At 40.0% G+C, this 18,135-nt stretch overlaps 1 long non-coding RNA gene across 1 annotated transcript; it reads left to right on the top strand.

Moving 5' to 3' along the window:
- Positions 1-8,702: 8,702 nt before the first annotated feature.
- LOC125243630 lies at positions 8,703-10,886 on the top strand. Its single transcript, XR_007179074.1, has 3 exons — positions 8,703-9,136; positions 9,220-9,606; positions 10,571-10,886. It is a non-coding gene; the product is annotated as an uncharacterized LOC125243630 (long non-coding RNA).
- Positions 10,887-18,135: the final 7,249 nt, after the last annotated feature.

Below are 18,135 nucleotides of genomic sequence, written 5' to 3' on the forward strand. Positions count from 1 at the left end.
GAAGTTTTTCTTGTTTTTTTTCTTAATTATTGATTTACATTTTCAGTAATTAATAACATAAATATATTCTTAATGCATACGGGTTTGCGGTCTTATTTTATAGCAAACTGTAAGACTAATCCATTTACATTAACACATATACATTTTCAATGCAGTTTTTTGTCATAACAAATGTCAGTAGACCAGGAAGAGTTTAAAACGAGCGGTTCGTTCATAAATCTGTAAGATCTTACCTTCACGCTATGGAAATATAAACTGGAAGACAAAACACAATGAGCACATAAGGGCTATATAAGTTCTAGCAGTAATGTTTTGTTTAGAATTTTTGCTAATCTTAAATATCTTGTGTGCAGATGTGCAGTTTTACAAATTTGCTACATTATATTTTCAACTCAAAAGTAAATATGCATATGCTTATATATATTTTAATCAATTTTGAATTGGTATTTTGTAAATAAATTAATAAATCCAATCAAGCTTTATAACATCTTCCCCAATCTCCTCTGTATAAGAAGTTGTCATGTGGTGAATCTGAAATTTGGTGGCATAACAGCCCAACTGATGTCTGTTTCAAAGCAGAGTGTGAGTAATCTTTCACTCCTGTATTTGCTTTATTTGCCTACTTTAAAATATCTGTTATAGTTAATTATAATATCTGTTATATTGCTAAGTTTAGTGCAGCAAAACAGACTCAGGGCAACCTACACAACAGGCGTGCCCAGTCCTGTTCCTGGAGATCTACCTATACCTGCAGAGTTCATATCCTACCCTGATCCACGTAAAGACCACCCATCGGCCCAATGACGGAATCCAACGACGTGGGCGGAGGTATAATGTGTGTACTGTAGGTCTTACCGCTTCTGTAAAAATCACTTGTTTATTAAAATTTGTTTTTCCAATTCCAATTTACTCCACTGGTAATTTATTCTGATCTCAATTCAAATTTAATTTCAATTATAGTTATTATGCTTACAATTAATAGCTGATCATAAGATTAGGTGTGTTTTAATAATTTGGATATTTGATCATTCTGAGCATCTATGTACTTTCAGTTACATGAATCTCACAGACACAAGGGTTAGCTGCTACCTTTTTAGTCAGTTGCATACTACTCACTCATACAAAAGTGTATTTTGGGGTAGCCACTTCTGTACAACTTGCTAAGTCATTGATAGACAGGAATCAAAAGGTCTATATATAATATAATATAATATAATATAATATAATATAATATAATATAATATAATATAATATAATATAATATAATATTTGGGGCTACTGTACCTTAAACATTTTTCTTTGTTGGTTTATAGTGTATAAGCATTATTCATTAAATTAGGCTAAAATGGCCTTTGGAGGGCACTGAAATGTTTAATCATTATCAACATATATTTTTTAATAAAAATAGCTCTATAAATGAGTTCCAAATGACAATCCCAGATAGCAACTTTGTGCCGGCCCAAATCTGCCACGCATGGTATGATGATCTGGGCCACGTGTGGCATGAAATGATGGCACTTGGGCGGACCGCTCCTGTTTACCAGATCTGAGCCACAAGCAGGCCATGGCAATGCCACATGTCAGTCAAGAGCAAAGAAATAAACCAGAACTGGACCTTATTTGAGCCACAAAATCTTTACATGTTTGTAACATGTTTGATATTTATGATTTGAGATTGAGGACGTTAAATAACCATAATCACACCACATAATACAGGATTTTTTGGACAAAAAAATCGTTGGCAACAAGCTCAAATCTTCTAAAGGAAAAAAAAATTTAAATCTTGTAACCAAATAAAACCGACACTGAAACCAACTGTCAATAAAATCTTGTACTGAAACAAAACCGAAATCTCACTGAAATCTCATAAAGGAACAAAACTGACCATCATTGAAATCTCGAAGTGGAACAGAAACGACCGTCACTGAAATCTCGTAACAAAACAAAACCATCAACCACTGAGTTCTTAAAGGAACAAAACTGACTGTCATTGAGATCTAGTAAAGGAACAAAATCAACCATCATTGACATTTCGGAAAGAAACAAAACCATCTTTCCATCTTTTAAATCTTGTAATGGAACAAAGGAACAAAACCTTCCTTTCATTGAGGTCTCGTAAAGAAAAAAACATCCATCATTGAACTCTTGTAACAAAAAAAAACAACAACAAAAAAAAGACTTTTGTCAAAAGAAAAAAAAATAAACTTTGTCGAGATCATAATGAAACAAAACTGACCATCATTGAAATCTCATAAAACAACAAATCCTAACTGTCATTTAAATCTTGTAATATTACAAAACGGACCATCTTTGAAAGCTCATAAAGGAACAAAACCAACTGTCACTGAAATCTCGTAATGAAATGAAACTGGCCAATATTGAAATGTTGTAATGGAACAAAACAATCTTTTACAAGATTTCAATGACTGTCAGTTCAACATTGAACTCTGTAACGAAACAAAACTGACAGTCATTGAAATCTCATAAAGGAACAAAACTGACTGTCATTGAGATCTCGTAACGAAACAAAACTGACTGTCTTTGAAATCTCATAACAGAAGAAAACGTCTCAGGTTACGTATGTAACCATGGTTCCCTGAGAACAGGGAACGAGACTCTGCGCTGACTGCGCTAGGGGAACGTCCTCCGTGACCCGTGCTCGAAATGCCAAAAATCACCACACTCCAATCCTATTGGCCGGCGACAGCCTATCACGTCAAACGGCGCGAACCGTGACGTATAAAGGGAGCGCCTGGGGAAACAGCCGACATCTTCTTGTCTTTGAGCGACTGTAGCAGGCATCCCGCAGCATGGCATGAAAGCGCAGAGTCTCGTTCCCTGTTCTCAGGGAACCATGGTTACATACGTAACCTGAGACGTTCCCTTTCGAAAGGGAACTTCTACTCTGCGCTGACTGCGCTAGGGGAACGATATACCCACGCCGCCATGCTAGAGGAGAATGCCAGTCCAAATGTCTGGACACATATCCGGCAGTTCCAGGGAAAAACCGGGGGCAGAACTCCAAGGCTGTCAGTGACAGCATTCCCTACGGCCAACAGCCCAAGCTGAGCCTAAAAGAGGCCTTCCGCAAAAAGCCTATCAAGGCTGCTCGAGCATCTGGAACCAACACCCCGAGAGGGGGTGGTCCCTTTAAGGGAATGTGGCCAAGGAACCAAAAGGAACCTCGGCCAGTCACTCGGGGGGAAAATCCATCCCGCTGCCACCAAGGAGGCCTAGCCAGATCCAGCAAAGCTAAATCTGGCCTGGCCAACCTTGTCTGATATACAGAATCTCCAAGCGCAAACTCCAAAGAGGAGAGCAGGAAAGAGCGACTGCGAAAGGCAGTAAGCAACTCAAACCCACACGCAGAGATGGGTATCCTGGAGAGCGGAACTCAGCTAAACGCTATGGACCCTCGTATGAGGGGAGTACAACCACTCATCCAAGGATCTACTCAGCCGTTAACAAGGTGCTGAGGAGGCTGTGAGCTAAAGACCCCTGACCCAGGGGAGCACAAACCAGCCTGGGGGCCGGTCTAATGGGAGACTTCATAGAAGTCTACAACCAAACCAGCTTAGGGAGCTAAGCACAATTACGCAGTTAACCCCGAAGGGAAGTACAAAGCTCAACCTAACAGACAGACCGTAAAGCGGGCACATAGTCATGGAGGCCGGGAAAAAGGGCCTGCAACATAACCAGAGTTCACCAGAGAACTGAATGCAGACGGCGGTAGCCCAGGATGGCCAGTAGGGCCACACCCTATTGCATATCAAGGTGGAGCAAACACCAAGACATAACAGCTGCAAGTGCCCACGAGACAGCCCGTCCAACACAAACCAACGAGCAGTGCACTCGGTGAAGTACCTTTCTACTCTTTAAGCAAGAGGAGTACAACATACGCCATCATGCGCTAAGGAAAGGCCCCATGGGCCTATAATCCCAGCAGGCACGTGGCATCAGCTCGTGGCAGTATTATCAGGGTTCAGGCTGAACAGACCGACTACACAGGAGGTCATAGTCAACCCGAGACCCGGCCAGCCGGCGAAACCATCCCTTTTGCTGTCAAAGGTCAGCACACTCCACAGGAGGCCTTTACGGCCTACCCGTCACACGCGACATCAGCCAGCGGCCACTAAAGTTCTAGGAGCAAAAATAGAACCCGACTAGAGCTAAAGGGAATAAACACAAAACATTCAGTAAAAACATCTTTTACTCTCAGCGAGAGGAGTATCAAGCTAAACTCCGACATGCTAGCAAAGGAAGGCCTGAAAGCGGCCTGTAACCTTAGAAGCGCGCGGCGATAGCTAGTGCATTTATTCAATCATGGAATGATGCCCATACACGACCAGCGTAACTGGGCCAACAAGAAGCTATAAGAGAAGCCTGGAGAGGCCTGCTGCTTAAAGAACCATGTGGCACCGGCCCGTGGTCATGACAGGGCCCTAGCTACATGGAAGGGCCAGTATAACCTAAAATGACAAATTTAAGGGAACTAGCTACACAACCTGAGCCTAGGCATACACATTCCAGCAGGCAATGTAAATCATGCTAAACAGCGTGAGCGTAACCAGCATCGTAGACCAACAGCGCTGTATCCAAACAAGCTGCATACAGAGAGGCTAAAAACAAATAGCCAACAATCAAACAGCAATGAACCCCAGATGCCGTGGTGCAAACGACCGGGAGAGGTCGGGTAAACAAAATTCCCTACACTCATCCTGAGTGTGCGATCCAACAGGTGATGCACTCAGTGAAACACAAACCCTAACCGGGGAGTACAACAACAACACCGTATTCATATATAGAGGCCGGATAAAGCCTGCTATCATAAAAAACAGGTGTAACCTGTGGCAGCACAAGCACGCTCACATAACACGCCTGCATAAACATATGAAGGGGAAATATGGGCAAAAAACGGCCAGCAACTTCCTCAGAAGGAGGCCAGAACTAGGAACTATACAACCGCAGGGGGATAGTCATAACAGGGGGATGTAAACAAACACACACCTAACCTAGTTCTAGCCTAGCCGCTAGCTAAGGACTGTATGTAGACCAAGCTACACTCGGGCTACAAATTCCCAAACACACGGAGAAAGCAGCGCGAGCGACAGCAGTAGGTGGCCAAAAAACCGGCCAACACATAACTGACAATAGCGAAAGCTAGTTCTAGCTATACATGGTATCAGCCGAGAAACTACACCAACGCTAAACAACAAAGCGGCCATAAAGAGCCTGCCTGTAACAGTCAGCCTAACATACAGTTATTTGCCCAAATAACCCCTTAAAACATGAACAGATGACAACTATATGCACGGGAAGCTATACAGGAAAAGCAAGGTCTATATTGAGAATGAAAAATGGACCTGGCTTACCTCCTGCGGCTCGTAGAACGCAGATTCCTCCCCGATTCGTCACACAGAGGGGAAAATCCAAAGTCCCATAAGCCCAAAAGCACTTTCACTATCAAGCCAGACGGCGGGCCGTCAGGAATATATTCATCATAGGCCCGCAACATCAGCACGACTGTAAAGCCCGCAGCATATACGCTACCGGGAGGCGAAGGAAGAGCGAGGGCGAAAAAAAGCCCTCGCGAGAGAGGGGATCGATTACCGGCGCTGCTGGCGCCGCTCCTCGATCACCTCCCTCAGGTGTTGCTTCTTCCTTCTAGCGTCTCGCTGTCTCTGCGACTTACTCCAAGGAGGAGGAGGCGCACGAGCGACGACACTTTCCCTCTGGGCCTGCCTCTGAGCCTCGGCTCGAGACGGCCCGGGATCTCCCGGCTGTCTGGGCCCAGAGCTGGATCTGAGCGGGATGCAAGATCTAGCGCGTCTTCGCCTCCCTGATCAAGATCCGTAAGCAGATCAGCCTGGTACGCCAGAAGCACCGTCATAGTGTGCAACGCCGCACCAGCCTGACCTGCAGCGGCGTAAGCCCTGCCATTCAAACGTGACGTCACCTTCAACGCTTTGGATGGCAGGGCCCTCGCCGGAGTTGCCGGGCCATGGGTAGAGAGAAAACGATCGTCTAACCTGCTGCGAGCTGGTTCCCTCCTCACGCGCTCCCAGGGCAGCTGCAGTCTGCTCGAGGCGCGTTCCATAACCTCCAGCAACTCCGAAAAACGTTGCGCAGGGAGGCCGAGCGGGAGCCGCGGGCTCGCCCGCTTCTCCCACCTCTGCCATCTTCTGCTCTCCGGGGCTTTGGACCAAGAGAGCACTCGCTCCTGGGTCCGAAGATGTTAAAGATAAAACATCGTCGTCATCCGCCAGAAGCGCGTCCTCGTCAGTCGCTTCAGCTTGAGAAAGACAGACACCCCTCTCAAATTCTTCAGCGAGTTCCACCTGCGAGCCCCATGATTTCAATCGCCGCTGAGCCTCAGCACGAGCGGGGCCGGAACCACCAGGCAGCGGTGGTGGCACTTCTCCCCTCGAGAAGAGGGCCAAACGAGAACGGAGCGTTTTCATAGAAAAACGCTCACAGTTAGCACAGGCAGCACCCTCGAGTACTGACCGTGCGTGCTCCTCGCACAGACAGAAAACGCACAAGTTGTGTGTGTCCTCCGGTGTCAGAAAACCTGGGACAAGGATCAGCACACTTCCTGAATGATTTAGCAGACATATTTTCTTTTGGCAGAGTGAAAAAGGCACGAGCAAAAGCAGTCGCGAAAAGACAAAAGGATGTCGGCTGTTTCCCCAGGCGCTCCCTTTATACGTCACAGTTCGCGCCGTTTGACGTGATAGGCTGTCGCCGGCCAATAGGATTGGAGTGTGGTGATTTTTGGCATTTCGAGCACGGGTCACGGAGGATGTTCCCCTAGCGCAGTCAGCGTAGAGTAGAAGTTCCCTTTCGAAAGGGAACTGACAGTCATTGATAACTGACAGCCATTGAAATCTTGTAACCGAAAAATCTGACTGTCATTAAAATCTTGTAAAGGAACAAAACTGACCATCATTGAAATCTTGTAAAGGAACAAAACTGACCATCATTGAAATCTTGTAAAGGAACAAAACTGACAGTCATTGAGATGTTGTAAAGGAACGAAACTGATTGCTATTAAGATCTCATAAAAGGAACAAAGTGACCGTCATTGAAATGATATAATGGAACAAAACCAATCGGAAGATTAAAAAAAAATAAAAAAATTAAGATGACACACAAAGACATCAAGAATCAGCACATGAATCTCAACAAAGGTGACAATCAAAAGTGTCAAGCTGCAGTGCATGAAAAGTTATTTTCTCGAGATCACAACTTAATTTTCTCATCTTGACATAATAAAAGTTATTTTTACAGTGATTGTTTGATCCTGAAACACACTGCACTTGGATTGTACTGTTGCTATAAAGAACACAATTTTCACGCGCATGAGGATATTTAAGGATATTTCAGCAAAATGTTTACTTTGTTTAATAATAAAGTCTACAATAAATAAATAAATATAGGCTAATCAAGCACTATTCAATCAATCTACGCTAAACATTTTTATGCTAAACATATTTGTGTAATTAACATTTAAATTATCAACAGAGCATTCAACACCATTCAACACCTCAAGTGCAGGTGGGGTGCCTTCAGAAGGATGCCAGATTATTCTTTAACTATTCTAAAAAAAAATGTAGAGCTGCTTGGATTCAACCCACTTTATTATGGGACAGTTCATGTTAGATTTTGTTGCCGATTTGAAATATGTTATTTAATTGTGAGTTCGCCAAGCAGTATTTGAGATTTCAGGATTCCCCCATTGTCATGATCATCAGTTGGAGTGCCCTAGTTAGCCACTCGGACTATTGTCTCACCTCACTTGGACTTTAATTCCCATACCCACTTCCCAGACTCATTATCCCGTCATTGCACTCAGCTGTTTTGTGTTTTATCATTAGTGTCTGTCTATTTATACCCTGTTTGTTTCTGCTTTTGTTATTGAGGTTTCATTTACGGTCACTGGTCTCGGTTTGTGTTTTCTTGTTTTTGTATGGACTGTTCTGTGGAGTTTGACCCTTGCCTGTCTGGATTACGACTTCGGATTACCCCATTAAAGCTGCATTTGGATCTTACCTTCTTGTCTCTGTGCATTCCTTGACACCCATTCAAATAGACAGGACTTGGTCTTGGATGCCCGAAATAGGTGCAATCCAATTTACTGTATATACCTTCAGATTGTACTATACACTGCCCTCCAAAAGTTTGGAAACACCCCTGGCAAAGTGTGGTTTTGGATGATATCAGCATAAATCCTTATCATTTTTTGGAGCAAATACATTAAAGTAACTTGACATTATCATTGAAGACCAGCAATAATAATTTTCATTTTGATTACATAATAATGGCAATATATACATGTCAAAGTCAGACATGCCCCTTTGCCAGCTGTGATGCCTGGTTATTGGTTTAAACTTGGCCCAGGTTTGTAAAAGATTTTTGGGTCAGCACACCTTAATAGCTTCAACAATCGATTGAAAATTAAGTTTAGAATACAATGAACCAATTAGAACCCAGTTTAGGTCAGATAGCTTCTAATGGTGGATATTTTTTTAATGAATTGAAAATCTGTGTTTTTTTATGTATAAACTGTTTTTGTAATAAAATGTGTTTTTGTAGTTTGTGTTGTCCCTTATCAGTGCAAAATTATCACAAATTAAAAAGGATTCATGCCAATATTGTCCAAAACCCCACTTTTCTAGGCCGTTTCCAAACTTTTGGAGGGCAGTGTATATATAGTATGTGTTTGTATATATAGTAATGTGTTTTCAAGATTGAAGATCTTTAAAGAAACCTACATTCAAATGAACAATGTCAAGCTAAAATAATAAACAAACACACAAAAATGTTATTACATTATAGGGATTGGCTATAACCAAGCCAAGATGTATAACACAAGGTTTTACCACATTTGTACAGGAAGTGGAACATCTGACAGTTAACACCTACAGTATCTAAGAATTTATGAGAAGTGAATTTCGTCAGACAAGCAAAACAACCAAAAATACCACAAAGACAGACAGTTGGTTCCAGTGATCAACCTACTTCAACTTAAGTGCAACTTAAGTGCATACCCAAATCATTATTTTTATGAACAGGAACTTGACAGGAGGAATGAGGAAACTACATAGGTGGAGGGCAGGAAGATAAAGAAAAAAAGGTCAGGAATCATGAAATCATCCTCATCTATCTCCTGATATTTCATTTTCCTGAACTCATAAAGTTACATGTTGATTCCACCAGGTGGCATCTGCAGTCAAGCTGGAGAAGTTACAGTTAACAGTAAATCTGTGTCAAAATTCTTGTCGCTCCTCCCTCTACCGTACAACACATCCTAACTACTACTAGTCACCAAAAGAGGAACCTGCATCAACAGATCAATTTCCATGCACCTGACTACACATTGAAGACAGACGGCAATCAGAGTGAAATATGGATCTAAAAACGTCATCTCAGAATTCAGAAATAGGGCAGAATTTTCTTCCACTGCAGCAGGACCCTCCAGAGTACACCAGTATTGGATTCCCTCCACCTGAGATCTATCCCAGCACTTCAGGTCAACCTGCCCAGCAGCATGGAGCTCCGACAGCATGTGGCCAGTGCATCCAGGTGCCATATCCAGGGCAAACTGTGGGTAAACAAGCTTATCTTAGTGCATAATAAAGCATAAATATGTTAGCAAATGTTATCCAAAAAACCTGATTACATTCAGGAGAGTGATAATAAGTAACAAATGGTAACTTCATGGAGTTAAATTAACTTTATAAAGTTACCATTATTGCTGCAAATATTACTGAATGGCTTAATAATTGAATAGACTATATTGTACTACTTACCTTTGTTTAATCTCCTTCCTTAAGTGAAATCTCCTTAATCATGGAAGAAAAAAAATAGTTGGACAGGGCTGTCCCAAAACCCACACTTGCAGTCTTTGCACTTAACCACTTGTATTTTGCATTTTTGTAAGTATTCAAGTGGGCATGAAGTTTGTGTAAAACTTTTGATGGACCACACTTACATCTAAATTGTCTTGAATTTTCAAGTTTATCTGAGAAGTTTGATTAGTTGTTTGAACAAGTTCAAATGAATGCAAATAGCAGATGTTTTGTCCCTATTGACACTCCATCAGTGCAATAATGCAAAACAGCCTGAACCCTTCAAACTTATAGAAATGACAGGATAATTACTAAGTAAACAACTCAGATTGAAGATCCATGAGCAAACCATTTTGTTGAGCACTCTGAAAGGTTTCCTGCATCATTCATGATTTAATGACAAAAAGTTTAATAACAAAAACATTAATTGGCATTTATTGCAATAAATTAAATGTTAAAACATAAACTTGATGACATGTTGGTGTGACTTGGTTTTAATAAATAAACATAATTTTGTTAGCTTGTTAAAATAAATATTGTTTCTTTAACCTGGAAACCTTCTATCAAATGGAAATGAATCATATGTTGAAGTATGAAAACCTATCCACAGAGTGGAGTTTGCCCACTCATTTGAGAATTCCCCCTTGTGCCATCGGCTCAAAGAAATACAGAATGAGAACAGAAGTGGTTAATATTATGTTTCATAATTTTTTTCACAGACTCAAAATGCCAACTACTCAGGACAGCAAGTATTAGCAGAGGAGAACTCCAAAACGGCACGCACCCGGAATCCTGCCTGGGCTGCAGTCAGCCTTTTTTGTCTTGTTTTGATTATTGTCTTTAAATTTCTGATTTTTAAGAGTAAATACAGTAAAGGCTATTAGAGGTGTCATGGTTGGGTGCAGATTACAAAGAGTTCTCTGCTTTATAAATGTTATTTGCTCAATGTATCATTGTACTTAAAAAAAAGTTTGTTATGGTATGTTGAAAACAACAGAAGCTTTGATTGGCGAATTAAATTTTTCATGAAAAACAGTACTTTTTCTTGTTTTTGATTTACATTTTCAGTAATATATTCTTAGTGCATATGAGTATGTTATCTAATTTAAAGGTGCCCTAGATTCAAAAATTGAATTTACCTTGGCATAGTTAAATAAAAAGAGTTCAGTACATGGAAAAGACATACAGTGAGTCATAGGCGCCGATCCCGTGGGTGCTCGGGGGCTGGAGCACCCACGGAAATGGTCGAGCACCCACGGAAAAATACGAGATATTCTCCATTGATTTTAACCAATAGAAAATCAATTGTAGCTTTCAGACACGAACTTCACCCTTTTTATAGTTTATTTAAGGCCGTTTCTATGGCGATATTTTAATGCCAAACGTCGAGAGCGCATCCAAGTGATGCGCACGAGCACAAATGGCTCTGCTCTCGATCAGATACATGCGCGAGCTCAAAATCAAACTCTCCTTGCACCAGATAGCGAGAGCATGACTCGCGACAACACTCGTGAACAACTCGTGCTTTTGGGTTGAAATTGTCACGGATATAATGCAAATAAAACATCAAGTTGACGTTGATTTGAGTTAAATAAGAAGCGAACTAGCGCTGAAACGTGTTGTTTTTGAAATTATGCATTGTGGCTCGTTTAAGTTAGTCTTCTGACATACGCGTCAATCTATCGCTTGACTCTTTTTTCCAGGGAAATCACTAGCAAAATGCACACAGACGTGATGTGGAGCACTGGGCACCCACCGGCAGAAACATAAATCTGTGCCTATGCAGTGAGTCTCAAACTCCATTGTTTCCTCCTTCTCATATAAATCTCATTTGTTTAAAAGACCTCCGAAGAACAGCACTGCAAAAAATGCTGTTCTTACTTAGAGTTTTTGTCTTGTTTCTAGTCAAAATATCTTAAAGTTCTTAAATCAAGAAGCATTTTCTTGACAAGTAAAAATTATTTTCTTGTTTTCAGGAAAAATAAGTCAAAATTAAGTAAGTTTTTCCTTAAAACAAGCAAAATAATCTGCCAATGGGGTAAGCAAAATAATCTTAATCCAAACCAAGAATAAGATATATAATCTTATTTTCAGTTTGGACTAAGATTATTTTGCTTACCCCATTGGCAGAATATTTTGCTTGTTTTAAGGAAGAACGTGCTTAATTTTAATTTATTTTTCCTGAAAACAAGAAAATAATTTGTTCTTGTCAAGAAAATGCTTCTTGATTTAAGAACTTTAAGATATTTTGACTAAAAACAAGACAAAAATTCTAAGTGAGAACAGCATTTTTTGCAGTGAGGCGAATCTCAACATAACACTGACTGTTACGTAACAGTCGGGATCATTAATATGTACGCCCCCAATATTTGCATATGCAAGCCCATGTTCAATGCATAACACAAGGGCAGCCAGTATTAACGTCTGGATCTGCACAGCTGAATCAAAAGACTAGGTAAGCAAGCAAGGACAATAGCAAAAAATGGCAGATGGAGCAATAATAACTGACATGATTCATGATATCATGATATTTTTAGTGATATTTGTAAATTGTCCTTCTAAATGTTTCGTTAGCATGTTGCTAATGTACTGTTAAATGTGATTAAAGTTACCATCATTTCTTACTGTATTCACGGAGACAAGAGCCGTCGCTATTTTCATTTTTAAACACTTGCAGTCTGTATAATTCATAAACATTCATTCATTCATAAACAACTTCATTCTTTATAAATCTCTCCAACAGTGTAGCATTAGCCGTTAGCCACGGAGCATAGCCTCAAACTCATTCAGAATCAATGTAAACATCAAAATAAACACTGTACTTACGCGATTAGACATGCTGCATGACGAACACTTCGTAAAGATCCATTTTGAGGGTTATATTAGCTGTGTGAACTTTGTTTATGTTGTTTAAGGCAAGCGCGAGCTCTTGGGGCGTTGAGCACGAAAATTAAAGGGCCTGAATCGGCTCATTTCTAATTATGCCCCAAAATAGGCAGTTAAAAAAATGAATTAAAAAAAATCTATGTGGTATTTTGAGCTGAAACTTCACAGACACATTCAGGGGACACCTTAGACTTATATTACATCTTTTTTTTAAAAAAAAGTTCTAGGGCACCTTTAAAGCAAATTGTTACATTAATTACATTAACATTCTGTTCTCTTTACTTTTATGGACCTTATGTGCCTGTTATGTACTGCTCAGAGATGTGAAGGCTGAGGATCCAAGCGCAGCATTTATTGAGGGGTTTTTCACAAAGTCAAACAGGCAAAAGTCAAACACAAATGAGCAGTCCAGATCACAGGCAAAACAATGATCACGTTTTATTTTACATCACGTGGATGGCCGGGTGTGTGTGCTTCGCTTACCTGGGGAACACAAGGCACCAGGATGCACTATGGGAAGAACGCATGCCGGCGGAGGCAGTGTGATGCTTTGAGCAATGTTCTGCTGGAAAACCTTGGGTCTTGCCATCTGGCCATGTATACAATCTCACTGTTTGAATTGCCTGACATAGGAAATCAATGCGTGCTGTCATGAATAATTAAAGGATTAGTTCACTTTCAAATAAAATTTTCCTTTTAATTTACTTACCCCCATGTCATCCAAGATGTCAATCTCCTTCTTTCGTCAGTCGAAAAGAAATTAAGGGTTATGATGAAAACATTCCAGGATTTTTCTCCTTATAGTGGACTTCAATGGACTCCACTGTTGAAGGTCACAATTACAGTTTCAGTGCAGCTTCAAAGGCCTTTAAACGATACCAGACGAGGAATGAAGGTCTTATCTAGCGGAACAATCATTCATTTTCGAAAAAAATGTAAATGTATATATGCTTTATATAAACAAATGATCACCTTCCAAGTGCTTCCGCCAAAACCACACTTTCGTATTCTTCATAAAACTTACGCTGTATGTCCTACGCCTTCCCTATTCTACTTTCGGAAAAAATGGAACTGGCGCTGCATCCATTCCGTAAGTTGAATAGGGAAGGCGTAGGACATACAGCGTAAGTTTTTTGGACCTTTTTCGACCTCTGGAGGCCATTGAAGTCCACTATAAGGAGAATAATCCTAAAATATTTATCATCAAAAACGTTCATTTCTTTTCGACTGAAGAAAGAAGGACATGAACATCTTGGATGACATGGGGGTGAGTAAATTATCAGGAAAATTTTATTTGAAAGTGAACTAATCCTTTAAGCAAGGGATATTCTCATCGGATAAGGACACACAGTCTCATGAATAGTTATGAGACACCAATGAATCATCACTGTATTATAGTACAAGAAAATATCACATCCTGTGATGTTGACACAAAGACGAATTTAGTTAAAAATAGCGCAAAAAGTTTTACAATTTACTAATTTTCTCCTACAATACTGTTGGTAACGGTTGGTAATATTGACTTCTATGATGTTCAACATATAACTATAATAAAATTTGGTTTAGGGTTTCATGACCCTTTAAGTGAGATTCAAATCCAAAGGATGTTCATGTTCAGTTCAAACATGTTCAGTTCGATGGGCACTGGGAACGGCATAGGGAATAAGGGTACATTGATACATCACTTCACAGGAAGTGGAGAGGAGAATTCACCCAAATGTCATTGTGTACTGCTTCACCAGTCAGAACTAAAGATGGAGCAGAGCAGTTAAAAAAGTTTTTAAAACATTAACTTTTTTGCTCTCCAGCCACTGTGGCTAGTGAAAAAGTTACTAGCCACTCTACATTTTCACTGGCCACAATTTTGACATCGATACCATGGGGAAAAACTGCCATATAGATTTTGGTAACACTTTACTATAAGGTTCATTAGTTAACATTTGTTAACTACATTAGTTAACGAACTAATAATGAACCGCACTGCTACAGAATTTATTAATCTTTGTTAATGATAATTTCAACATTTATTAATACATTATTAAAATCAAGAGTTGTATTTGTTAACATTAACAATGTTAAAAAAAGTGAATGCACTGTGAACTAACATAAACAAACAATGAACTGCTGCATTTTTATTAACTAACATTAACAAAGATTAATAAATACAGAAACAAATGTATTGCTCTTGGTTAGTTCATGTTAGTTAATACATTAACTAATGTTAACAAATTAATCTTATTTTAAAGTGTTACTGATATTTTTAATGTTATCTCATAATTGTCAGGGTTATACATGTTTTGGCTTTGTTTTCATCTGTTTCCCTGTTCTGTTCATGTATTAGTTGGTTTTTGTCATTTGTCACATGTCCTCCTTTTGTTCAGTTTTTCCCGCCATCATTTAGTTCCCTTGGTTACAGATTGAGTTCAGGTGTTTCTTATTAATTATCTTGTTAAGTTTCCTTTATTTGCTGTGCATTTAAACCCAGTGTTTCCTTAAGTTCGCTGTCTGTCCTCGTCATTGAAAAGTTTGGTTGTTCTGTTCCTTGCGTTTGGTGGAGTTTTGAGTTTGTTTAAATAAAGAAAGCTGCTGCATCTAGATCCTGATTATATTCATTCGTGCTGCAACCAGCTACCGTGATAATAATTTGGGAGCAGGTATATTAGGCTGCTGTCACTTTAAGTCCTGACGCACGAATCCATTATACTGTTACACATGCATTTTCTTTCTCAACTGTTTATGTTCACTTATAACATAACTGACGATGTTTACCTAAATATATTCACCAAGACTGGCATTTTTACATTATTTTGTGTGTATATGACTTTTAAATGAAAAAAATAACTCAATTTAGGCCCCGTCCACATGGAGACGCATTTTTGTGAATACACAAACATTCTGTATCAGATAGGCGTTTCGTCCACACGGATCCGGCGTTTTCGGAAGGTGAAACCGCTATTTTTTGAACCGGGTCCAAGAGTGGATAAATCTGAAAATGCAGTCTTTGCTTTTTCATGTGGACAGCATATCCATATATTTTGTGAAACAATGATGTCATCACCCCACGTGTCGACCCTAGTCAGACGCCGCTTACAGCACAAAACAGCAACAACAAAAACAATAGCAGACTCTAGATGCTTGTGTTCGTGCTGCAGAAGCTACTGAGCCAAAATAAAGCATTATTTCTAAGCTTTACTATAGTTTGTATACAACACGCAAGGTTTATGCGCATGCTCCGAGTCTTATTCGCTGTTTTAAGTGTATCTCTGTGGCAGAATTACAGCGCCACATAATGGTCTGGCATGTATACTACATCGTTTTGCGTCGTTTCAGTGGTTTTGTGTGGACGCAGATATTTCTTGAGACGAGGATAAAAAAAAAAGATCGGACTGGGTAAGCTCCAGCTTCGTGTGGACGTAACCTTAGTATGTGCGGGAATGAGTACAATTATGCACAATTGAATACATGCAATCCTACGCTGAAGTTCAAGCCCTGTAACACCGACAGAATTCATCCAGGGGAGGCGGGTTTGTGTGTCAGCTCGCTGTCGGAGAGATGAGAGAGCATGAAAGTACAGCTGGTATTGTGTATCTATTCTGTGGAAAATGAGTATTGGAAGCGTTTCAGATATTTTAGTATCGATATGTATCGAAAAATTGATATTAATACTGAAAATTGAATGATACTGAATTTTATCAATTGTGGCAACAGTCTGTTACAGTTTTTCTTGATTGCTTAAACACATTTCTTGAAACTATGCCTCATATTCTCAAAACAGTAAACACAAATCCATAACGTCTCACCCAATTCCTCAAACATCCTATTTTCAGGTCAAAATGAAGCTCTACACTCAAAACCATTCACTCTTGTTGAAAAACCAAACTTTGCCCTCAGACATCACACACAAACCCTCAAAAACACACACACTACAACATAGTCTTACACACTGGTGCAATAAATTCAAAACAACATTTCCAAAACTGGTAAGATGTTGCTTGTGGGCCACCCCCTCAAAAACCTTTTCACATAATGAACACAAAAGACACAACCAATGTATACATTGCACATTTTTATTCATTCATAACACAATACAAAAATAATAAAATAATAAAAATAAAAATGATTCCACCTCAGCAGCTCTTTGGTCTGGGTCAAGCCAGAGAATCTCATCCACATCACAATTGGCCCTAGCCAGGCAGCGGAGGTAAAATCCTCTACATGACTGCCTGATCCTCCTCTGGCACGCATATGTCTAGGCAGGCTTCCTGGAGGAGGTGAACACGGATATAAGGTTCTCGGTCATACACTTTCCGGCATGCAGAAAAACACTCCTCTATTGGGTTTAGAACTAAAACTCTATCTGTATGCGAGGCAATTTGATAGTGCAACAGTGCAACAGTGTACTCAATGCGTTGTCACAGCATAGAGTACAGCACCCAAAAGTACTGTACAGAGCAGTCTTATTGTAAGTACACCTACCTGTTTTCCTCCCTGAAGGTTCTGATGATGGAGGCGATGATGAAACGACTCAAATTTGGCTGTCCTCGTTGCCCAGCCTCCCTCATAGTCATACCATGGACAAGGTCAACTAAAGTGGCTCGAATTTCATCCGAGACTGCTTGTCTCCTTGCCCTTCCCCTTCCTTGTTCTCGTCCTCCTTCTCCACCTCCTCCTTCTCCTCCTCCTCCTCCTCTTCCTCCTCGACCTATTCCTTCATTTCTCTGTGGATCCGTTGTCCCAAACTCAATGAACTGATTAGGGCCCTTTTATCTATCTGTTGAAGGATCTGACTGATGTGTGTTCAATTTTAACTCTTGGTGTTTTCATCTGGGGAATTGTGTGCTAACTGAGCTCAAGCTGCGCTGACTTCAATGAACAGTATTGAATGCTAGTGCTTTCAAAATGACCACATGGTGTACGCAATAAGATGTTAAGGGAATTTTGTGTCAACAAATCTGATTCATGTGTCAAAACAGGGGAATAGTGTTTATAGTTTAGGGAAATGGATGTGCTTTTTGATAAATGGTGTTATGGTTTTGAAATTTTAGTTAAAAAGCCTGGTTATAGTGTTTTAGCGATCGAGAAAAACTGTAATATGGTCTCAGTTCACATAAAATTCACAATGAGCATCCATTGGGAATGAGTCCGACTAATGTGTTCATGTAATTAAAACACATGCATGCAGAAAATTGACATCATAACAACACTGATAGACTGACAGTACGCACTGTGTTGTGAGAACATACAAATTAAATATTTCAAATATAATTTTGGTCATAGCCTAACTGTCAGTTGACACTTGACAGTTGACGCTTTTTCTGTCTATAATAGAGTTTAGTTTATAACCTTGTTTTGAATCTAGACATGGACTGCTGACAGGATAGATGAGGAAACCGATTTA

This window comes from Megalobrama amblycephala, linkage group LG13, assembly GCF_018812025.1.
Source record: "Megalobrama amblycephala isolate DHTTF-2021 linkage group LG13, ASM1881202v1, whole genome shotgun sequence".
Taxonomy (NCBI): domain Eukaryota; kingdom Metazoa; phylum Chordata; class Actinopteri; order Cypriniformes; family Xenocyprididae; genus Megalobrama; species Megalobrama amblycephala.